Raw genomic sequence first — 7376 nt, 5'->3', positions numbered from 1 at the left:
ATTTGAACCATTTGAACCATTTTTGGAAACGTTGGTGAAGTCACCTTTGCACATGTTGGTTTCGGCATTCGCACAGTTCGAATCTTCGTGTTGCCTTTTGAGATTACAACAGAACAAATTAATGCTGTAATTTCACCCTTCGGGAAAGTACTCAGCAACTTTGCCGAGAAATGGTCAAGCGCGCAAAATTTCCAGTACTAAATGGTGTACGGCAGCTTCGAGTAGAGTTACAAAAGCACATCCCGTCGTACATCAATGTCTGCGGATATAGAGGTATGGTAATTTATGACGACCAACCGCGAACCTGTGCCGCCTGTAAAAAGGCTGGGCAAGTTCGCGTAGAATGTATACAGCAGCGCGTTGCACAGCTGCCGGCCGGCGAGTCCGCTAGGCCATCTGTGATGACAACACTGCCTGGAACTTACGCCGCCGTGGCACGTGCACGGCCGAGTGCTTCCTCAGCCTCTGAATCGTGTAAAAATACAAGTATTCCAGACACTGAAATTCCGATGGACGTCAGTGCCATCACAGCTAACGACCTACAAGAGTCCCGCCAATCTACAGAAACTGTTGAAATTCCACCGAAACAGGCACCTGCAACTGTAAAGGAGGCAGATCCGCCGGAAGTTGAAGACCGACACACCTTGCAGGAAAGTGAAACTAACTTGGATACTGACAAAAGTCCGTCGAGAGGCAATTCTCCAAAGAAAAATAAGAAACGCCGGCTGGCGCGCAAAGGTGTAGAGGAGACAGCTCCCACACTCCGACAAAATGCAAAGGAAACAGGTAGTAGCTTAAGCCAACAGATGGCTCGCAACACGAAAGCGACACCAGTTTCTGAGGAGCGTTCCCCCTCTGCGCTGGAAAAATGAGACGTCCAAGGAAAGTCAACAAAGAAAGCATCCAACCACCCCGCAAGAAACGAGTCACTCTCATGAAACTTCACTCGTCCCACCAACGACGACAACCTCGACCAGCTGGGCCGACGAAAGAGACCATACCAATGCCGACGAAGAAATGACAGAAGTTTCAGAAACTAAAACAGACTGTACACCAGCCCCAAAGGTGGCTGATTTCCTCAACGAAGACGTCTCCGTGAACGAACTTTCTAAAGAACAAAACATTTGCTACAGTTGAATATTATTAAAATGAGTTTTAAAGCTGACGCTTGTGAGACAAAACGGAAGAATGTTGTTTAAAGTTTGATCAAGTAGAACGAACAATGTCTGACATACAAGCGTACAAGATCGCTACAGTAAACCTTAATAAGATTCATTGTTCCCTTAGATTACAGAACCTAAAAGATTTTATATATGCTTCTGACAGTGACACTATCCTTTTACAAGAAGTGACAGACATTGAGCTCGGTAACGTACCTGGCTTCAACGCCATTATAAACCCAGGGCATGGAACGGAAATGGGCACAGCTCTGCTCACAAAGGAGGGCATAGTAGTCCAAGATGTAGTAAAACTACCAAACAGTAAAGGCTAGAGGCCACAATAAACAAAATACGATCCATTAACGTATATGCCCCTTCAGGATCCAGCACCAGGCACCGCAAAGAGGAGTTCTTTAAAGAAAAAGTTGAAACACCACATTTTGCCGTTCGAAGTGTGGCCTACCGTTTTTTCAGATCATGCTGCGTACATAAGCACAATCAATCTGATAAAACAAGGGACCTACCGAGGTAGAGGCACATGGAAGCTCAACATGTCACATCTGGAAGACCATGCTTGTCAGGAGGCATTTTACAAGGTATGGAAAGAGTGTGAAAGCAAATTTAGCTCCTACAACTCTGGCACTGGCTGGTGTCTGAAATATGCCAAACCTAAAATACGGAGGTTTTTCATAAATTACTCAAAAGACAAAAACTTTTGGTATAAATCAACTATAGAATTATACTTTCAGTGTCTAAGGGATTTGTACAAGTCCGATGCAACAGTTGTGGACAACTACGAAAGAATTAACAAAAATAAGGCAAAAATTCTGGCACTTCGGCGTAAACAACTGGAAGGCTACCAAATAAGGTCGCGTGCCCAGAATATAGCACAGCACGAGGTCACTTCCATTTATCATGTCATTCGTAAAAACTAAAGGGCGTCTCGCAAGATATTCTCTGAAATAACAACTGATGATGGAAGGAAGCTGACGAAGCAAAGAGAGATTAAAGAGGCAATCGTGCAGCATTTTGAATCCTTAATGTCTAGTCAACCAGTTGACGAACAACTTCAAGACGAGTTAATGATCAACCTCCAGGGTAAAGTATGCCACTCGGAAGCACAAACTCTCATCTCGGAAGTGACTGAAGAAGATGTCGAAGAAGCTACATTTGGAAGCATGAAAAATAAGGCTCTTGGGGCAGACGGAATTCCGGCAGAATTTTATCGCAAATTCAGCGGCCTCGTAAAAGCCAAGTTAACTCTCATCTGCAACGAACTACTAAACCCTGACAATGACATCCCCAAAGAATTTCGTGAGGGACTCGTAGCGTTAGTGCCAAAAACCACCAACACGAAAACTGTAAGCGCTCTGAGGCCCATTACGCTTTTAAACAGCGATTACAAAATCTTTGGCCGCATCCTCGCTCGCAGGTTGAAAACCACAATGACCAGCGACACTGGCCCTTATCAAACAAGTGTGGGCAAAGATAGGAGATTCTCCAGACCCTTTGTGATTACAGGGACCTAATCTCAACGGCCGACGTCTGCAAAATAAAATATGCACTCATCTCACTCGACTTTGATAAAGCCTTCGACAAGGTAAATCATCGTTTTCTCCTTCGGACCATGGGCGCAATGGGCTTCCCACCTAGATTCATTGCAGTAGTAAGAAATACATTAAGAAACAACTCAGCCAGATTTGTCATCAATGGACACATTAGCCGCCCATTGACGTCACCAGCTCCATTAGGCATGGGTGTCCAATGTCAGTGGCACTTTTCGCCATCGCCATCGAGCCCCTGCTTGCCTCCCTTATGAAACATCTACAAGGGCTACAAATACATGAAGAAAAGATCGTGTGCAAGGCGTACGCTGATGATGTTGGCTTCCTAGTCGTGAATGGCACTGAAGTAGAGAGCGCACTACAAACAGTAACAAAATATGAACAGGCATCTGGTGCAAAACTTAATAGAACAAAGTCGGGGATTTTCAACATCGGCCGTGGAATTGGGACGCAAATGCAGGGTCTGTTACGTGAGCTTGTAACCATGAAATGTCTCGGCATAGATTTTAAAAGAAATATCAAACACACGATTGCTGCGAATTATCGAAAATTACTTAACAGCATACGCGCCTCTGTACAAGCACATAGTATTAGGAAACTCGATGAACTTCAGAAAATAACAGTGGCAAATTTATATGTCACATCCAAAGATAATTACGTAGCACAAGTTCTGCCACCACCTGCGACTTTGTCGAAAAGTATCGCATCTGCACTAGGACATTTTGTCAACCGAGGACGTATTTTCGAAGTCAAATATGACATCCTGATGCTCCCTACGAAATGTGGTGGGTTAAATCTCACCGATATCAGCAAAAAAGCGCAAGCCTTATACCTTTCAACCACATACAAACAATGGAAAGAACCACGTGGCACCCTTGCTGCACTTTTGTTAAATGAAATAGCTCCTGCTGACATCAGTGCACCTATAAATGTCCAACACATACCCAACGGACTACACCACTTGAAATACTTTATAGTGGAATACAGCTACATACAGGCAAGGATCCCTGAAAAAGACATCATGAAACTGAAAGAACTTTACAATAACTTGGTGAAAGACAAACCCAGAAACGACGTAGAAGAAAACTATCCTTGTTATAACTGGGAAACAATATGGGAAAATATTCACTGCCGGAACCTGCCAACGCCATTACGCCTGCTGAATTTTTAAACCCTGACAGTATACCTTACCCTGAAACAAAACGAAACGCAATCAACTGGTTGAAAGGCCAAACGATGCATTACATCCTAACAAAAGAATCAAGCAATAGGGAGGACTTCTGGGTATACCTTACAACTGGGCACCACAAGTTGATGTATACTACAAAATTCAAAGCAAATCACGCAAATTTTTTAACTAAAACAGTACTGTAACCAATAGAAATACGTAATTTACATTATCCATCCAAGCATTTCGTATATTAGACGAATGTTTTGTGGTACAAGGTAGCACTTCACGTAGCAGGAGGAGGATTTCCAACAGCAAGTAATCAGACAAGATCATCAATATAGACCAGTTAAGCCTATATGTATATGTTACTTTGTTTTGCGGGAAGCATACGACACAGTGATGAAACTGGTATATACCCTTCAAAAAAAAAAAAAAGTCGGTAGAGCATTAGGCTTTTAACCTAAGGGTCCAGGGTTCAAGTCCCTGTCCGGGCGGAAATTTTAATACTTTGATAGCGATTCCTCTGGTAGCGGTGGAAACACTACGGAAAAGAATGCAGCTACGCCGTTTTCTGACACCACAGTGCTTTAAACGGTAGCAGTTGTATGTGTCGGGAGAATTTTGCGCTACGGGCAGTCGTGGCCGAGTGGTTAAGGCGTCTCACTCGAAATCAGATTCCCACTGGGAGCGTAGGTTCGAATCCTACCGCCTGCGTGCGATTTTGCGTAAAGAGAAGCAAAAATGTTCACACACATGTGATATGCGGGTGGAAACCAATGACGCCATTCTCAACAAGACGAAAATTTCCTTTTAAGAATACTGAGTTTCGCGACGGCCGCTGCTTCCTGTGGCCATTATGACTGGATTGTGGACGTTGTTGGTATAACTTCTGACCAAGTACATACAGCTTATTACGATTTGGAACAATACTGTTTCTACGTATAGCTTCTGACTCCTGTTGTCATGGAGCGCCTGCTGCTGAAGTCTGGAGGACCAATCGATTTCCATCACCGTGATGGTATTGTAAGTACAGTTACGATGTCTACCGCTGACATTGAATTTAAGAATGTCTGTGTCTTTAATCTTCCACCGGAAGTTGAAAACTGTTTTCTAAAGGATATCTTGTCTAAATATGGTGACGTCAGAGGTATTCGTAATGAAATGTGGTTTAGTCAGAACAGGCTCCAGTGTTGCAGAGGGGTTAGATCTGTGGAGATGCAGGTTAAGATGAACATTCTGTATCATGTAATGATGTGAGGGTATAAGGCTCAGATATCTTATTCTGGTCAGGTTCTAACCTGCCACATCTGTAACGAAAGTGGTCATTTCAGGCACGATTGTCCACGTCGCCTGTTTGTTTTGAAAAACAGTTTGCAGCAACGTCGCATACTCACGTTCAGTGATGTTGTCATGACAGAACAGATCGATCAGACAGCCCTAAAACAATTTCTGTATGAATCGGGTACGGATATAGCTCTCTTACAAAAGGTAACAATGTCCGACTTTTCCATACCCGGTTATGTTGTCACGGCTATCTTAGTACGGGACGGTATTCCTGTAGCTGACGTAGAAACCCTGGAATCTGGCCGGGGAATAGAGGTAACCATACTAGGTGTCACCGTCATTAATTTGTATGCCCCTCTGGCAGTTCGCATGTTTTCGATAGATCCAGATTTTTTAAGGAGGAAATAATTTATCTACTTCGGAAAGACCCCACCAACTGATCATAGAGGGTGATTTTAATTGCATCTCGCACTGCAAGGATCAGTCTCCGAATTTTAATTATTCCTATGAACTGCATCGCCTTGCTGAAGCACTAAAACTGAAAGATGCTTGGGAAATAAAGTATCCGACAGTAGTCAGATACGCTTCTGTAGCCCACAATTCCTCCAGCAGAATCGATAGAATCTATGTGTCAGGGTTCATGGAGACACAATTCTTAAATGTAGGAACCATCCCAGCGAGCTTTTCCGACCACAGCAGCATCACTGCATGTATCAAGTTAGACCGTCAGCCTACTCGCTGGTTTCGGGGCCAGTGGTCTATGAACGCTACTGTTTTAGCGGAGAAAGAACTCGAAGATGCTCTCATCCGTGCATGGAAATTGTGTCTGCGCTCTCTTCCAAATTATCCAGTTTTGGAATAGTGGACTTTCAGGGCGAAGCCAAAATTACGCAAAGTACACTCCTGGAAATGGAAAAAAGAACGCATTGACACCGGTGTGTCAGACCCACCATACTTGCTCCGGACACTGCGAGAGGGCTGTACAAGCAATGATCACACGCACGGCAAAGCGGACACACCAGGAACCGCGGTGTTGGCCGTCGAATGGCGCTAGCTGCGCAGCATTTGTGCACCGCCGCCGTCAGTGTCAGCCAGTTTGCCGTGGCATACGGAGCTCCATCGCAGTCTTTAACACTGGTAGCATGCCGCGACAGCGTGAACGTGAACCGTATGTGCAGTTGACGGACTTTGAGCGAGGGCGTGTAGTGGGCATGCGGGAGGGCGGGTGGACGTACCGCCGAATTGCTCAACACAGTGAGGTCTCCACAGTACATCGATGTTGTCGCCAGTGGTCGGCGGAAGGTGCACGTGCCCGTCGACCTGGGACCGGACCGCAGCGACGCACGGATGCACGCCAAGACCGTAGGATCCTACGCAGTGCAGTAGGGGACCGCACCGCCACTTCCCAGCAAATTAGGGACACTGTTGCTCCTGGGGTATCGGCGAGGACCATTCGCAACCGTCTCCATGAAGCCGGGCTACGGTCCCGCACACCGTTAGGCCGTCTTCCGCTCACGCCCCAACATCGTGCAGCCCGCCTCCAGTGGTGTCGCGACAGGCGTGAATGGAGGGACGAATGGAGACGTGTCGTCTTCAGCGATGAGAGTCGCTTCTGCCTTGGTGCCAATGATGGTCGTATGCGTGTTTGGCGCCGTGCAGGTGAGCGCCACAATCAGGACTGTATACAACCGAGGCACACAGGGCCAACACCCGGCATCATGGTGTGGGGAGCGATCTCCTACACTGGCCGTACACCACTGGTGATCGTCGAGGGGACACTGAATAGTGCACGGTACATCCAAACCGTCATCGAACCCATCGTTCTACCATTCCTAGACAGGCAAGGGAACTTGCTGTTCCAACAGGACAATGCACGTCCGCATGTATCCCGTGCCACCCAACGTGCTCTGTCCCCCATTGAGCATGTTTGGGACTGGATGAAGCGTCGTCTCACGCGGTCTGCACGTCCAGCACGAACGCTGGTCCAACTGAGGCGCCAGGTGGAAATGGCATGGCAAGCCGTTCCACAGGACTACATCCAGCATCTCTACGATCGTCTCCATGGGAGAATTGCAGCCTGCATTGCTGCGAAAGGTGGATATACACTGTACTAGTGCCGACATTGTGCATGCTCTGTTGCCTGTGTCTATGTGCCTGTGGTTCTGTCAGTGTGATCATGTGATGTATCTGACCCCA

The 7376-nt window shown here is 46.3% G+C and overlaps 1 non-coding gene across 1 annotated transcript; it reads left to right on the top strand.

Moving 5' to 3' along the window:
* The first annotated feature begins 4528 nt into the window (after positions 1-4528).
* Trnas-cga (transfer RNA serine (anticodon CGA)) lies at positions 4529-4610 on the top strand. The gene has a single exon. It is a non-coding gene; the product is annotated as a tRNA-Ser (tRNA).
* The last annotated feature ends 2766 nt before the right edge of the window (positions 4611-7376 follow it).

This window comes from Schistocerca cancellata, chromosome 3 (assembly GCF_023864275.1).
Source record: "Schistocerca cancellata isolate TAMUIC-IGC-003103 chromosome 3, iqSchCanc2.1, whole genome shotgun sequence".
NCBI lineage: Eukaryota > Metazoa > Arthropoda > Insecta > Orthoptera > Acrididae > Schistocerca > Schistocerca cancellata.
The sequence above is the reverse complement of the archived record's forward strand: the minus strand, read 5'-3'. Positions and strand labels throughout refer to the sequence as shown.